Here is a 17,454-nt window from a genome sequence, read left to right as displayed (position 1 = left end):
AGTTAGACTCATATTTAGGTAAGAGTTCAAATAATAGTTTGCAAAAGCTTGTGACTGCAAAACTGTGTCTGCCTAAGGGACAGTTTGTTCCAGGAGATAAGCGAGAGTTAGAAGATTAATAGGAAGCACCTGGCCTCGAGACGCAGAAGATGTACTTTTCAATGTGTCAAAAGTCATCAACAGAACATTTGCATATCCATGTATCGTATCTGCTTTGACGCATGAGGGGCGTCATAAATAATACCCTGATGTTATAAAAACAACTGCTTGTGTATCATTGGGCGGAGATCGATGCTGTCGGTATGCAGTGTTCATCTCCCCATGCGTGTGTTCATTGTTTGACCGAAGCTCTTCTGGACCATTGTAGTTTTTGTGCTCACCCTCAATATTTGAACTCTATTAGAAACATTAGAAGACGTTTCTGATCATCAATGGGCTGATATGTGATTAAGACAGTTAAATGAATGTTATGCTATCACTGATAAGAATGAAATAAATCGTGATATACAGCAACAGATTGATTGCGGTTTTGCATTCTGACCAGTTGAGGCCAATTTTAACCGCCCATTGAACCTCATCATTAAAAGGTAAAATGTTGCATCTTTTGGTCTGGTTTTAGTTTCTGGAGAGTGCTAACGTTCTTGATGTGTTGATGTTGGGCACTGAGGAGGACTGAATACGATAAAAAAAACAAAACACACATTGTAAATATGATACTCACTAAGATCATTTCTTTTAACCTTGACTGATCTTTTCAATTTAAAATGTCCTTAATTAACTAGTTTCAAATAGAAGCTCCAGTAACCACTATAAAAGCAGGGAGTGTGTATTTGGAGAGTTTGCTGTGCTACTTTCCTTTTTAAAAGTTTTCCTTCAGCTCTGCACTGACTTATTACCTGACATTACCAGAGATGGACAGTACTGCGATCCAGTAAAGTGTAAAGCAAGGGATTACTATGGCAAAAAAGTAATTAAATTACATACTGCTTGAAGGTATTCCACTGAGACCCATTGTTAGCAGCATGAACTCAGCCACTTACAACATTTCAAAACACCTTGCTACAACCAACTTCACCCCCGAACAGAATTGCACACTGTTAGACCTCTGCCTTACCTCCACAATATTTCAAATATAACGAGGTTTTCTACAGACACGAACATGGATGTGCCATAGGCTCCCCGGCGTCACCTACTGTAGCCAACCTTTACATGGAGGAAGTTGAAAGTCTCTTGGCTTTTTAAAAAGGAGAGTACCTAGCCACTGGTACAGATATGTAGACGACACCTGGGTCATAATTGTTGGAGTTGTCATTGTTGTCATTGAAACTATAAATCTTCTCCCAAACTGCATGTTCGGATATTTTCTTCACGTGAGGAAACTTGTCTCCTGGGGTGACAAACAGAAGTCTTTATCACTGTAATAATAATAATGATAGATTGCATTTATAAAGCGCTTTTCTATACACTCAAAGCTTTTTCCAATTCCACTATTCATTCACTCTCACATTCACACACAATGACTACAAGAGAACACGTGACCATAGATGAACAGCTGTTCCTACCAAGGTCCATTCACACAGTATATCACAACCAAGCCAGACAAATTTGGGATCAGGTTCTGGATGGCCACGAATTTGGAGACCAAATATGTCTGCAGTGCATTTCCTTACTTGGCAAATGACCCCAGTCGTCAGAAGGGAGAGAGGTAGGCAGAGAATGTGGTCATGAAACTGATGGAGCCATTTTTGGATGATGGGAGAAATGTCACAATGGACAATTTATTCACCTCACTGTCGCTCAGACTGCTGCAGAGCAAACATTACTGGGCACGGTGAATAAAGTCTGCTGTTCTGGGAATCCATCCTACCTGACAAACCATCCTACCCGTTGTTTCTGTGCATGCGCACAACACGAAATTAAGTGCCAAACCATCCTACCTTTGTGAATGTGACCTACAAGCATACTTTCACAGTGTTAGATTATAATATTATTTTATGCCATGCTATACCCCGAATTAAAGATTGTGAATTATTATGTAGTTTTAGTTTGCATTATTCTCCTGAATTAGAAGAAGCTGATAACTATTACATTAGTTAAACTGATTTGCATTACATTAAATTGCTGACTTGTTGTGAATGAATGATATTGTTTTTAGAAGAGAACAGAACATACTGGAGTTTTCTGCCCCATCTCAGCAGGAGCAGATAAAACGGAGCCAAGGTCGTAGCTTAGACGCTGGGTGAGAAGAAGGCATGTGAATGTTATGCTTTGTATGATAAGGTGGAGACACCAGAGGCTATAAGAGTTTGAGCAATGCTCCACCATTTTGAGATTTTGAGGCTGTCTGCATCAGTGTCCATCTCCCACGTGTGTGATCATTAAATCATCGTTTGACTCGACCCGACCGGACCAGTGTTGTTATTGTGGTTTTTCTCTTGTCTCCACCCCCAATAATTTTGAACCTTAACATTTTGGGGGCTCGTCCTGTGGTATTGGGGTGGAATTTAAAAGTTTGGACAGTCCGAGGTTGTCGAACGGACAGGCACGAGCCAGTGGTCTGATGTGAGTGGACAAAAGCCGGCTTATCTAAAGGTAAGGCACTACCTGTTGAATTATTTCCAAAGTGTGCCAAATTGGATATGACTAAATTAAAGTCTACTCACTGAAATTACTGGTAGAGTGTCTGTTTTGATTTTGATGAGAATCACCGTGTGTTATGCAGTTAAAGTCGACTAAGAGTCTGTAATGAAGTTGAAAAAGTATGAAAGAAATGCTGGGTTAGAGTCCCAAGGAAATGAGATAAAGGCTCAAGTAGTTTGGTAGGGAATTGGTCATTTTGCTGGTTAAAGTCCAAATTGGGTTTAAGTGTGGTCCTGTGTGATTATAAGTGAGGGTAGGCTCCATTGACCTCTAGGTGGCACTTGCCTTAGTCAGACTCTTGTTTTAGGGTGTTGACTGTTGTTTCAAATTGTTATAAATTATTATAGGACGGCAGCCCGGAAGTCTGCTAAGAAGCACATAGCCCGGAGGTTACGCTCCCTCCTGGCCGTGGACGCGCGGCTTTGACCTGTCGGCGAACAGGGATAGTTCAGTTTGGCTTAGCTGTGGGGTTACATGGGCATCCTGAGAATAAGCTAGGAGTTAGAGTCTCCTCACCGTTTGGAACGGTGTGATGTGCTTTTTTGGATACTGTTCAATTGAGTTAGGGTTTTTAGAAATTAGGTCAGAAACTGTTCCAGAAGTAACAGATACTGTTTGATTGATTACAAAAAAGTTACCTTTTTTCGGTTGGACCGTTATGGTTAAATTTGTCGAAATTTGTTAGGCGCTGAATCTGTCAGGCCTGTCAGTGATTGTAAATATAAGACGTCTTTGTAATATAAAATAAAAGAGTTTTGTCTGAGCTTTGTGTGACCCTGTGTGTGACGACAGTGGAGCTGCAGTGCTGCAAGCTATTTTTAGACTGTGTGTGAACATGCAAATGAGCGGTGATGCGCACAGAGGACTTTGCTTCCTGTTTAGCGTGTTTTTGAGCTTTATAATTATGAGTTGCAAACAATGATACATGCCTGTAATTAAAACGCTGATTTTGCTGATTATAATATTACAAATAAGGTTTTGAATGACTAGGGTGTGAATGGTGTTGGGTTTTAAAACTGAAACTCAGAGAGGAGTGTGTTGGGAGACTGGCATGTAGTCTGCAGTGCAAAGGTGGGCGTCTTGCCTGCTGGTCTATTTAACAGTGATGAAAATGATATTAAATAAATCTCTCAGTGTGTTGATACAGGTGGCTACGGGCCTGGACCAACTGCCCCACAAGCACAGCGGCCGAAGCAAATTATAGTAATGGAAACCAAACTCAGCAAGAATCAGCAGCTGTGAAAAAGACAGCAGCTAGCAGAGAATTAAAGGAGAAATTAAGAGAAGTTTTAATTCATAAAATTGGGGCCAACGGACTTGTGCAGGTTGGGAAGGCGTCCGGAGCATCACAACAAAAAGGTGAAACAAAAACACACACAAGCAGAGAAATGTGAGAGAGAGGCACATGTTAGAGAAATGCCTCGTTTTGAGAAAAAACGTTAAAGTAGCCCATTTACAAACGCACATACACGCAATGAAGAAACAGCTTACACCCATGAACACGTGAAGATTTTCCAGCAAGTAAAGCAGTGAAACTTAACATATACCTGCCGTTAAATAATAAAGTTTATCCACTACTAATAAATAAACTCCTTGAGTTGCAGGACAACAACTTGATTTAAAAAAAAAAAAAAAAAAAAAAAAAAAAGGACACGATAAATTTAGTGGTTAATAAAAGTCAAATTGTGACATGTTTTCTGCTGATTGATTAATACAAGTGATTACTAAATGAAAGAAAATTCCAATTTTTGTGCTTTTAAACATGATCTTAAGAATTTTAACATGTACCTGTGTTGTCCTGTCAGCTTAGTGGGTCATGAGTGGATTATATGGAGAGAAAAAACAAAAAAAGGGGGAGAGAAGGCTGACACAGGGCCTGGTCCCGTTGTTTCTCCCCTCTCTGAATAATGCAGCCAAAATAACATCATTTTCCTGTTTGTTTGTTTTTGTTTTGTGTTTGTTTTGTTTTTTCTCTTTATGCTTGATTACAGGCTGCTTTGTCGGCCCGAAAAAGCCGAGGCGGACCCTGGACTCCTGCTCTCCCCTCTACCATCTTTGCTCTCTCCTTTACCATCTTTGATGTGACCCTGACCAAATGCTAAAGCAGCTGGACCCACAACAACAACTTGAAATGTCAACAGTGCTGCAGGAAAACGATCTCATGCAGCAGAGACGGAGAGTGTTTAATCCAAGGCCCGTTTCACTGCAGCAGAGACGGAGAGTGTTTAATCCAAGGCCCGTTTCACTACACGGGGAGATTTCCGTCAGCGTCTTTTCTTTCTGAGAAGACTGAGAAAGGCCCGGCTTCCACCACCGATCCTGACCACCTTCTATAGAGGAACTATCGAGAGCATACTGAGCAGCTGTATCACTGTCTGGTTCGGGAACAGCACCATGCCGGACAGACAAGCTCTACAGAGGGTTGTGAAATCAGCTGAGCGCACCATCCGCTCTGAGCGCACCATCCGCTCCGAGCACCCTGACCTGCATTCAATCTACAGCAGGCGGTGCTGGACCAAGACCAGGAAGATCGTGAAGGACCTCAGCCATCCCAACAACAGACTGTTCTCTCTGTTGCTGTGTACGTGACAAATAAACATCTGGATTTGGAAAACGAGGCACTCGCAAAGCCACCAGCATTGTGCCTGATCGGACACACCCCTCTCACACACTCTTCAAACTCTTGCTATATGGAAAAAGACAGCTTCAGCTGACAGAGCTGTGACGAGACGCCCATTAAGCCCAGATGAAAAGTGAGGCCGAGCAAAACCATGCTGACCTTAACCACTCTGCATTAAAACTGTGCAGGACAGTGACGGACCAACAATGACCATCGGGCAGCAAAAAGGGCGTGCCAGAAACAGGAGGAGTAACTGAGGTCAGGAGGCACCTCAGAATGGACAAAACACCAGGAGAAAATAAGCTGAAGGCACAGGTGTCGGGGCTCAGCCAGGAGCTGACCTCTGAGAAGAGCCGAACAGCAAAGCCGCAAAAGGCCGTGGAGCAAAGCAAGGAAAACATCAATGGACTTCAATCTGAAGTGGACGGAAAAGATTGTGAGGTTTCTGCCTCTCAGTAAGAGCTCAAGGCATCAGAGCAGAAAACTGAGCGTGGCTCAGGAGGAGCTGGCTGATTGTCGAACCCATCAGACTTGGAGTCCCAGACACACGACTTGAAATCAGGCTCAGGACCTCAGCAAGGAGATGAGAACAAAGCAGAACGAGCAGCAGTGACAGCAGCTGAACTTTGACCTGAACAAAATCTTGAATTGGCTGGGAGAAACAGAGGAAGAGCTGGAGCAGCAGCGCAGACTGGAGCTTGACACTGACATCCAGACGATTGAGCTGCGTATTAAAACCCTGAACGAGCTAAAGAAGCAAAAGGGTCAAGCTAAGGAGGAGTGGAATAAGGAGAAGATGCAGGATACTGGAGAAAAGCACTGCCTCAATTGGGGCCAGAACCAGTATGGACAGAACTTTGAGCAGCAGCACCAACGGATGCAAACGGACTGAAAAGGAGGAGGGCAGGACCCCAGGGCACGCTTCAGGCCGTGGTTTACCCAGAACACCAGAACAGGAAAGTGATGAACACAAACACCCACACAAACACACACATCTACATTCACTGACTCAGAATGAAGAGAAACACACATATGAACATATACACTCGTTGATTGAGTGAGAAACGACACACACACGTGCAAAAAAAAAAAAAAAAAAAAAATCGAAATGCTGATTCAATTCACTGAGAAGTGATCCACACACACACACGCTGATGCAATGAAGAATGCTTTACTAACAAATGCTGCACACAAACATCCAAATATGGAGTCGGTTACAACAATAAGAACTCATTGATGGTTTATTGGTTAAATGCATTTCATGCCACACAGAGGGCATTTGTGTAGATTTAGGGGACAAGGTCTAAAGTAGTTTGGTTGTGAAAACAATGTCTGTGCGTGATGTCTGTTTATGGCTTAAGGCCTCCACTGAATTGTGTACTGTGCTTCACACAGCCTGATAAGGAGCAGTGGTACAGAGTGAAAATGATGAGTGAATGGTGAGTGTTATTTCGGAGAGAGTATAAAAAGGTTGTGTTGATTTGATTCAGTTGTTTAAGTTTCTGCCAAAGCAAAACATTTGTGTGCAACCAGTGTCCACTATTGAATCAAGTCAATCCAATATGTCTTTGTCAGTGAAAAAAGGAGTTATGGTGCCTGTATGCCTACACAATAGAGTGTGTGAAGTTTTGGTTGATTTTTGGGTCTTGTTTGACGCTAGGTTGATTCTATCAGTGAGGTTTGGATTGTTCCCTTTCTCTAAGAGAGAGAAAGATGGTTTGAACTATGGACATGTTTCCAATGGGCCCCAGTATCTGTTATTATATGAGTGTTTTATTGTTTACGTTTGTTTTCTCTTTTGTTACAGTGCACTGAGATAAGAACATCAGAGAGGTGTGATCCACCGGTGGTGATATTTTGGTATTTTGTGAGTTCCTGATTTAACAAATCAGCTCTTTAATCCAGGCCTGAGAGATTGAACTTTAAAGCGCTATAAAATATTCTTACTGAAAACAGTCGCAAAGTATTTTTTCTCCATGATTATAATGAGCTTGGGAGAAAATTCACTTATATGGGACACTGATCCTGAAGCCTAAAAGGATTGCAGCGAGTCAATCCAGTCCAAAGAAGGAAAAACAAACAAGGAACTGTTTCCTTAAAATGATGACGTCATCTTGCTGGTGATGGAGCCTCGAATAGGTTGCGCGTGAGACTCCATTATCAGCAATATCTGGTATGAATGTGTGTGGAGGTATGCATGACTGGACTGTGATGGACTGACGACTAAAAGTTTAACTGACTTGATACTGAGACAAAAACGGTGCCGACTTTAGGATTATTGAATGTCCACAGAAAATTCACCCAGCCTGTAAAAGAAGGGTGGATGTTTTGTCTTGCTTTGTTTTGTTTGCAAGAACAGAAGGAGGTCAGAGATTAAAGAGCTGTAGCTTCACAGCAGTGTGAAATGAAGACTTAACCCTTTAGTTGCTAATTTTAATTTTTTAGAGGTAAAAAACAAAAAAACAAAAAAAACAACCCTCCACCGAGGTCTATGAATAACAGGGGAATGATCGACAGCCACACTCAAAATGGAGATATGTAATGATAAACACTGGTCCCTGTCTTTTGGGCGTTTTCTTGAAGTAGTCAACAATTTAAAAGTAAGATAAAATAACAGGGGCATGTGCTGAGGGGTGGTGCTGCACAAGAACAAGAGTAAAATAAAGAAAATATTGTTTTTCGTTTTGAGAAGTGCAAATTAAAATGTACCATTACACTCAGAGGATCAATATGAAGTTTGATATATGTTAATTTTGAATGAAGTACATGACTGGTGACTGTTCTGTCCTGAGCTTTTGTTTTTACAGCACCCGCTTGATCACACCAACAGTTTCTCGACACCGAAGAGGGGTACTTGCAAAAAATAGAGAATGAGGAGGAATATCATCAAAACTGGAAAAAGGTAATCCCGAAACGGGGTGGTAACGCCATAACTTTCACTTATGGTCAAATTCTCAAAATTTGACCCTGAATTTAAAAATTCTTCAAACATTTAGAGACAGAGTGGAGGTTTAGATCAACACATGTCACAAACCACGTAAGGCTGGAGCATTTGAATAAAAAAAAAGTGAATTGATACACAGCAAAATGTTGATCATGTTGATTATGTTTATTCAAGGGGGTAGAGAAGATTATTATTATTATTAAAGATAACAAATGAAATAACGAAAACTAGAAGTGGAAAAAATTTTGCATTAACGGTAATAAAATCAAAACAAAAAGGAAAACTAACTAATACTGTAATGAATGTTCACAAAATTAACTAAAATTAACTGGATTTATAGCAAAATCTGTTTAGTTGCATTGATAAGTATTCTCATTTTTTCTTTTTCTTTTTTCTTTTTTCTTTTTAAGATAAATCAGGTGTTGGGACGGTAAAATAAACACATTGCAAAAACTAAATTGTTTTTAACTAATTTTATTTAAATTTTATAACATGTGCACTACAGTGCACAAGGGGAGTTCATTGATCACGAATGTGAAACTAACAACATTCAAGAGCTGTTTAAGAAGATTACACGTTCCACTGAAATTTTTGTAAGCAGGATATTAAGACTTATTTATATAACAATATCATAAAACTGTAGATCAGGGATCAAATTAGAAGTCACTGACACTTCACTAGCTGTAAGCCACTGGTTCAGGAACAAGTGATTGCACTGGGCTTTCTATTTCACAAAAGTCAATTTATTTAGGATATCTGAGGAAGTACTGATTTTTATTTGGAGACACAAAGGAACATTTGGCACTTCCCTCATCTCACATATGTTTTACTGTTGCACCCAACCATTCGACAACTGAAATGCCTTGGACTGTTAACCATTTCAGCCAAGAGGAGCCTGAACTCCAGATACTGTGAGTTCTTTTCACACATTGAGATCACTGATAATTTTTAGCAACGATGTGATCTTGTAGAAACAATTAGGGGTTATGGATTCAGTTATAATTGCGACTCTTATTTTTTGCTTTACTGGAAAGGATTTCTGCATTTTACCCATATTTTCTTTTTAACTCAAAATAAAAAATTCCAGATTCTCCTACATGTTGGTTTTGCACCAAATAGGATGACAGATTTCAGGTGGCCCTGTGTCTTTCTCTATTACATCTGCCACTGCATCTCGATAATCTTTGTGTGGCTTCTAGTGGGTCCTGACCCTCTCAAATTTTGAAAAATCTAGGTTTGAATCTCCCTTAATAATTCTGTTGAGAATTCTCTCCGCCTTTGTCAAAAGTTGGGTATTAGGAAAAAGTGAATTAAAAAATATAAGTACAAAGTCCCAATGTGTAGAGCACACATTAATAAAATTAGTCATGTTCTCTGTGAAACAAAATAAGCCTAATTCTTAAAGACCCCTCAAATTATTTACTAGATGTTTATTTTTTGAATAAAATAAAAATCTGAGTTTAACAAAACATCTTAAATGTAAATATCAAGTTTACCTTTCCTTCTTCCATAAAATGTGCTGGTGGGCACGCCAGCCATTTTGAAAAGGTGGGAAAAACAATTGACAAGGCCACACCCCCACACATGTGATATAATTTTAAAGGTACTGTTGTCCTCTCTAAGAAACATCAGGACTTAGAGGAGTGGCAAGTAGAGTATGAGAGCTACAAGCAAAAACTAAATGTGTACTACAGTGTGCAAAAATGAAATACTGGGTCATCAGGGGGTTATGAGGGACATTTATAAAACTAAAAATCCCACAAACCTTAAAGTGCACTTGAAAAGCTCACACAAGAAGGTTAACCTAGCTTACCTAGAAGACCTCATCAGGGGGAGTACTCTCCCCCTCTTTGAAGAGCTCCCCCACTCAACCCGCATCCCCCGAAAACAGCTAACCCCAGATAAGGCAGCGTGATGCATCCCGAGATAACAGGACTGGGACATCTAAATAAAGTTGTGAAACAATCGCCTTCAAAAGGTTATCAATTCACTTGAACCAAAATTAGGACCACTAGGTGCGGCAAGTTAATAGTTATTAGTCTCGACACCCAAGGATAACCAGGAGATCATGATTGATATGATGGAACTGAGATTTTGTTACACTTAATCTTTGCAAAACACCACTAAAACTGAACTGAAACTAAGGATTTTCAGAAAATAAAAACTAGACTAGTACCTGGCCCCGCCTACTATCCTCGGAAACATAAAATGATTGGCTAGAATCTAAAGTGTTTCACAGCTCAGGAAAAAAAAGCACCGAAATAAAGCACCGAAATGTGCGCTGCTTTTCGGTCTGGTTACTACCGTTTATGTTAGAACCGGTGCCGTCATGGCACCGGATACCGGTACCCATCCCTAGAGAAATCCCACAACACGCTTCATCCCATACACAAAATAAAACTCCAGTAAAACTATGAAATCATAACAACACCTTGTCCCTGAATGTGCTCAATCCCTACTGGGCTTTTGTTGTTGTTTTTTTGTCATCTAAAATGTTAATTTCCACGAAGAAGCTGGAGAACAACAGGAGATTTCTGTGAACTAGTAACTCACATTTTACATTGTACTTTTGATCAGACAAATTCATCTGAAAACACAAACATGCATTTTTATATAAGCCAGTTACAATCTCTGTGGACCGAGCACAAATTTACTCATCAGAAAGTAGACTTTGTGAGGTTGTCTTTGTTTGCGTACTCTACTGAGCAATTCAGACAGTTACTGTACACATGTACAAGTTTAACCCAATACATGTCTGCCAAGCTGCGTTGCTCTTTATCTAAAGTGTAAAGTACACCTGAAAAAGAGTGTGATATATAGAGAGCCACTTACCAATCTGGACAACCTGTCTATCCTTGTTCTCATTGTATGACGTACCATTATGTATTCATGATTTGAATCCTGGGTAGTGCAAAATCCCAGAAATAAACCTTAGACAAAGTTAATCTGTGAACTAAGGTGTAGATCTATTAGGTTATGTTGTGGTGATCCTCGGGTTGGGGAGTGGGTGCTTATACTGGAGTGCAACATTAAAACCAATGTAAGATGGACAAGAAAAGTTGAAAGCCATCAGGTGCTCAGTTTAGAAAAAAAGAGAAAAGAAGAGGAGGAGAAACGAGCAAAAGATACAGGTAAGCAGATGTGTCATTGGATAATGGCAGGTCATCCTGAAAAAATCTGAATCAGAATACTTTATTATTCCCTAAGGAAATTATTTGGCTTACAGTTGCTCCAAGAAGAAATGGTAAAGATAAATTCAAATTCAAATTTTTATTTGTCACGTACACAGTCATACACAGTACGATATGCAGTGAAATGCCTAGACAACTGCTCGTGACCTAAAGAAAAAAAAAAGGAAAGGGCTATGAATAAGATAGGAAATAAATATGAAAAATTAAAGTGTAAATTTAACTAGGAAGGAATAAAATATAAAAAATTAAGGTTAAAAATGAAATAACTGTACAACACAAATTAGAATGAAGGGTAAATTTAACTGGGAAAGAATAAGATAAAATATATAAATTAAAGTTGAAAATAAAATAACTGTACAACAAAATACACAATATAGAACTATATAAGAATGTATGAAGAAATATAAATGTATATATATACATATATACATATATATATATATATATATATATATATATATATATATATATATATATATATATACATATATGTATATATATATATATGGCGTTCCATGTATGCCATAACCAAGTGGCTGGCATAGTGTACAGGAACATCTGTGTCGAGTATAACCTGGAAGTCCCGAGGTCAAAATGGGAGATGCCCCCAAGGGTGGTGGAGAATGACCGAGCTAAGATCCTGTGGGACTTCCAGATACAGACGGACAAAATGGTGGTGGCTAACCAACCGGACATAGTGGTGGTAGACAAACAGAAGAAGACGGCCGTAGTGATCGATGTAGCGGTTCCGAATGACAGCAATATCAGGAAGAAGGAACACGAGAAGCTGGAGAAATACCAAGGGCTCAGAGAAGAGCTCGAGAGGATGTGGAGGGTGAAGGTAACGGTGGTCCCCGTGGTAATCGGAGCACTAGGTGCGGTGACTCCCAAGCTAGGCGAGTGGCTCCAGCAGATCCCGGGAATAACATCGGAGATCTCTGTCCAGAAGAGCGCAGTCCTGGGAACAGCTAAGATACTGCGCAGGACCCTCAAGCTCCCAGGCCTCTGGTAGAGGACCCGAGCTTGAAGGATAAACCGCCCGCAGGGGCGTGCTGGGTGTTGGGTTTTATATATATATATACATATATGTATATACATATATATATGTATATATATATATATACACATATATGTATATACACACACGCACACAATAACAGCAGCTGTACAAGTATTAACTGGGAATGAAGAATATAGTGACCAGTGTTGTGCAATCCACATTATGTCTTGTGCAGTGCAAATATGCTTAAAGTGATTTAAGTGATAACAATGTCCAGAATGTCCAGTGTGTGTGTAAGAACTATATGTGTGGGTCAGTACTGTGTGGTGGTGTGTTTGTGATTGAGAGATCGTATCGCCTGCGGGAAGAAGCTCCTCCTCAGTCTCTCTGTGTTGGTCTTCAGGGAGCGGAATCGCTTTCCTGACCTCAACAGAGAGAACAGTCTGTTGTTGGGATGGCTGAGGTCCTTCACCATCTTCCTGGCCTTGGTCCAGCACCGCCTGCTGTAGATTGAGTGCAGGTCAGTGAGCTCGGAGCGGATGGTGCGCTCAGCTGATCGCACAACCCTCTGTAGAGCTCGTCTGTCCTGCACGGTGCTGTTCCCGAACCAGGTTAAGATGTTTCCCGTCAGGATGCTCTCTATGGTGCACGAGTAAAAGTTCCTGATAGTAACAGTAACAGACTAAACTCCAAACAATACCTTTTGTTAAAGATTTTAATATTAATTAGTCATTGTCAATTGTTGATTTGTCCTGTTCTCATTGTATGACGTATTATGGTGGCTGTTTGGTAGCTGTTTGCATGCTATGCATACTCTCTCTCTTCATATGTGTGTGTGTGTGTGTGTGTGTATGTGTTTCTCTGGTGAAATTCAGTATGGTTCCGACAACAGTTTTATGTTAACCCTTTAAGAACTACCATAGAACCAAAGTCTGCCACAGCTTATCTTTATATTTTTACATGCTGTAGTGCCATTTTGGGGAGCATTTCAAGTTGCCATAAATCAATACAACTTTTATAGCTCAAATTTTAATATATGTATGCATTAAGTCCATAGTAACTACTAGGGCTGTGCGATATGACCAAAATCTCATATCCTGATATAAAACATCTATTGTCCGATAACAATATAAATCACAAAAATTTAACATTTTCTGTAACTTCTGTGAATCTCGGATTGCTGAAGTGTTTCCAGTTGGGCATCGTGTACCTGAAGTCGAGTGTTTTAACCGATGCATTTTATTATTACGTCAGGGATGTTTTGTTTGTTATGTTGGCCTTGGCTCTCCCTTATGTTATACCTCAGTCTGAACCCAAATCTCATCACCAGCATTAAATAAACCTTCTAAAATTACCATCTTGGCTCCTCCTTCTCTATCCCCAATTTATGTTACATCCCCTGGCTAGTCTAGGGGGTTGAAGGGTCATCATTTTCAGCTCCTCCCATAAATGAAACAAGCCTCGATACGCACATCACAGAAACGCCCGCTAAATTACTCGACACAAGCTTTGAATCCTCGATACAGAACATCACATCACTACTCTGACCACCACCAGTAGGCAACGGGTGAAGTGTCTTGACCAAGGGCTCGAATCGAAACCTTCCGATTGCAAGGCGAACTCCCAACTCTTGAGCCACGATCGCCCCAGGCTATTCTCGTAGGCTAGAATCATGGCATTGGTCAAGGACGGTCCAGGCGTGGGATTTCTCTCCTGGAAATATCCACATTATTTTTTCCTTTCTGTTGGTAGGTGGGACAGTGCACTTGTGGCAAGTAAACAAGCTAGAAGACTGGCAATCTTGGTGGGTATCCAGAAGCAACACATTAACAAGAGAATTCTGAGTAAAATCAGAGTTACTTTCCTTAGTAACTAGTTCCTTTGAAGGTAACGAGTAACTTAAAGTAACTGAGTTACTTTTGACAGAAGTAACTAGTAATGTAACTCGTTAATAAATTTAACGTAACTTACCCAACACTTGTTGTCATTTAATATGTTATCACCTCAAATGGCATTTTGTTCAACAATGTAAAATCTCTTTATTAGGTAAATTGTTTTCTGTATGTGTTGAATTATATAAACTCAGTGAAATGTCTGGTTTTTGAATCAAATGTAGCTACTGATATGATGACACTGACTCTCACGGTTTTATTTTGAAGTTTACTTGATTGAAATGATTAGCAGAGATTGATCTTCACTTTATCACTAATATAATTCTCAATTTATTGTTTCATTAACTTAATATAAATGCATATAAAGCTTTCATAAAGCTGCCCGAGAATTCAACATTAATGAATCAATTGTACGGAAGTAGATGAAGCAAGAAGAATGAATTGAGTGAAGTTTGACTTATCTGACTGTTTTGCTTTGCTTAACCCTTTAAAGCCGGTCGGAGTGGGCACGCTCCATTTTGCATAACTATTTTTAAATCCCAGTAGCACTGCAACCACGTAAGCTAGCGCAATAATATTTTTTGCATATGAAACCGGAGGAGGTGTACTTACACCTTCTGCCATCAGCTTGTCCTAGGTCACAGTTTCCTTCCATATATAGGTTTGAAAAAACAACATAAAAAGCACTTGAAGCAACAAAAAAATGTTCCAGAAGCACGTTTTGCCGATCCGATCAGCCGTTTGTAACACTTCCTATGTCCATCAGCACGAACTATCGCATGTCCGCCATGACCTGCCAGAAACTGGAAGTGACGTCTGTCACGGCTGATAAGGCGAGCCGTGTGGTGTGGAGGAAGGAGGACCCAAGATGCAATCAGTGGATGAAAATGCTAGTGAAGTTTATTTACAAGGTGTAGTGGCAAACAAGCAGTGGGGCATGACAAATAACTGAAAACTAGTGATGTGTCCTGTGTGTCGAAGCTTCGAATCGTGCGTCGGGTAATCGCGGAGGCGTTTTTCTGAAGCGCGTATCGAGGCTTGCGTTGATTACGTATGCAGTGACGTTCGAGGCCTCGCGGGCAGTCCGTACCACGTGACTGATTCGGGAACTGGTTCACCGGTTCGCGCCAGATTCGAAATAAAATGGGCAGCAAAACACAGCTGATTCCCCCATGAGCACTGTTATAAAGTCACAAGCACATTCACATCACAACTCCCTCCCTTTTTGTTTCCATGTACATTCCTGTGTTAAGCTGCCAATTTATTATACACAAACATTAATTCAATTAATATAATATAAAATTAGTATAATATTAAATATAACTAATATTTAGAGTTCAGTTATTGGTGTCATGAACAATAGTAATTCCTTTATTCATTCAACTTGAACACTAGTTTGTGTCATTATTGAGATGTACATAAGCATGATTACGCAGTTACACAATCATCCCAAAAACTGTGTACTGATAGTTTCCACTTTCTCTTTTGTATCAGACATACTGAGACAATATTCGGGATAAATAACCATAAAAAACAATTTATTTATTCAGTTTAGAGGTTTACACATCACATCATTATAATCATTGAGCCCGTTTCACTTGAATTGTCCACTTGATGGCGCAGTAGAGCAAATGAATCATCACAATGCTTCGAACCATGAGTCGACCAGTTGGATGGGAAGCTTCAGTTCATCATGAGGCTTCATCTCACCATCACTACTGAAAACACCTAAACTGGGAAAACTAAAATAACAGACCTGGGAGCATACGACAAAGGGACGAGAGGCAGATGACGAGCAGGACACCAAGTAACACAGACGAACCGGCAACAGGCAGGAGAACACACAGGGCTTAAATACACAGACCAGTAATCAGGGGATGAGAGACAGGAGGGCAACACAGCTGGGAGGAATCAGAGCTGACGGGACAGGGGAAACGTAAATTGAACACACTCACATCAGACAGAGACCTTCACAATAAAACAGGAAACTCAGACACGGGGAACCAAACAAGACACAGAACTAAACAGACAGCTTCACAAACAGACGGGGTGACACCATAGACAGACAGAGACACAGACGCAGACTCAAAGGCAGACCGAATATAACACATAGAACTCAAACCATCATCATCAACTAGAAAATGATAACAAACTAAAAGCGCTGGGTCACCGACCCAGGACCATGACAAAGTCATTTTGCGGAAATGTAGTTTTTCATCATCGGGGCCTTATGAGCCTATACTGGTGTTTTTAAAAGTTATGTTTGACTTTATGCCTTTCTGTGTCGTTTCTGGGATGCTTAGGACTCATATTGCACTGCTGGAAATAGTTTAGTTTGATGCATATGCTGTTTTCTTTGCAAATTTGCACTATAATATTTATTTTAATTTTTCCTGCCATTATATGAACATTGGTGTATTTCAAAAATAAAACTATGAAGAAACTCAAAATAAATTTCCTGTGGTGGAAAACTATTTTGTGCAACTTTTTTGTATTCACAGTTTTGAGGGATAAGCCTCTTAAATTTCTCTAACTACAAATATATTTAAAAAAAAACAAAAACAATTTTCAATTTTTTATAGTTTATTGCACTTTTTTGCAATTTATGTAGTTACTATGCACTTAATGAATACATATTATTAAAAGTTGGGCTATAATGGTTGTATTGATGTATATCAACTTGAAATGCTCCCAGAAATGGCTCCACAGCATGTAAAAATATTATATAAGCTCTGGCGGATTTGGTTCTATGGTAGGTCTTAAAGGGTTAATGCGCCTTATGGTCTGAAAAATACGGATGGTGAAACTGAGAAATTTGTATCTGGAAGGATGTATTTGTTGGCAGCAAAAAAAAAATTGAGTTGAAAGAAAATTAAATGGAGTGTTTCAGAAGTAAAGATGATGGCCATGTAGGTCTGTGATCAGAAGCCTAAACCAGCTGTCAAACACATGGTTAAAACCAGTGTTAAAACAAAAATCTTTTCTTTAGAATTACACTTTAAACTATTTTAAAGGGGATTTGTTTAAGGTTTTGGGTGTGTTTGAAACCTGCTCAGCAATAATGCTCTAGACACAGGGAGTGTATACATGACACCTTTTTATTGATAAACATAAAAAGTTCAGGGAATGGACTTGTTATGGACTAACATAATCTTCAAACATAAGTT

The sequence above is a fragment of the Maylandia zebra genome, linkage group LG3 (assembly GCF_041146795.1).
Source record: "Maylandia zebra isolate NMK-2024a linkage group LG3, Mzebra_GT3a, whole genome shotgun sequence".
Lineage (NCBI taxonomy): Eukaryota > Metazoa > Chordata > Actinopteri > Cichliformes > Cichlidae > Maylandia > Maylandia zebra.
Note: the sequence above shows the minus strand (reverse complement) of the source record.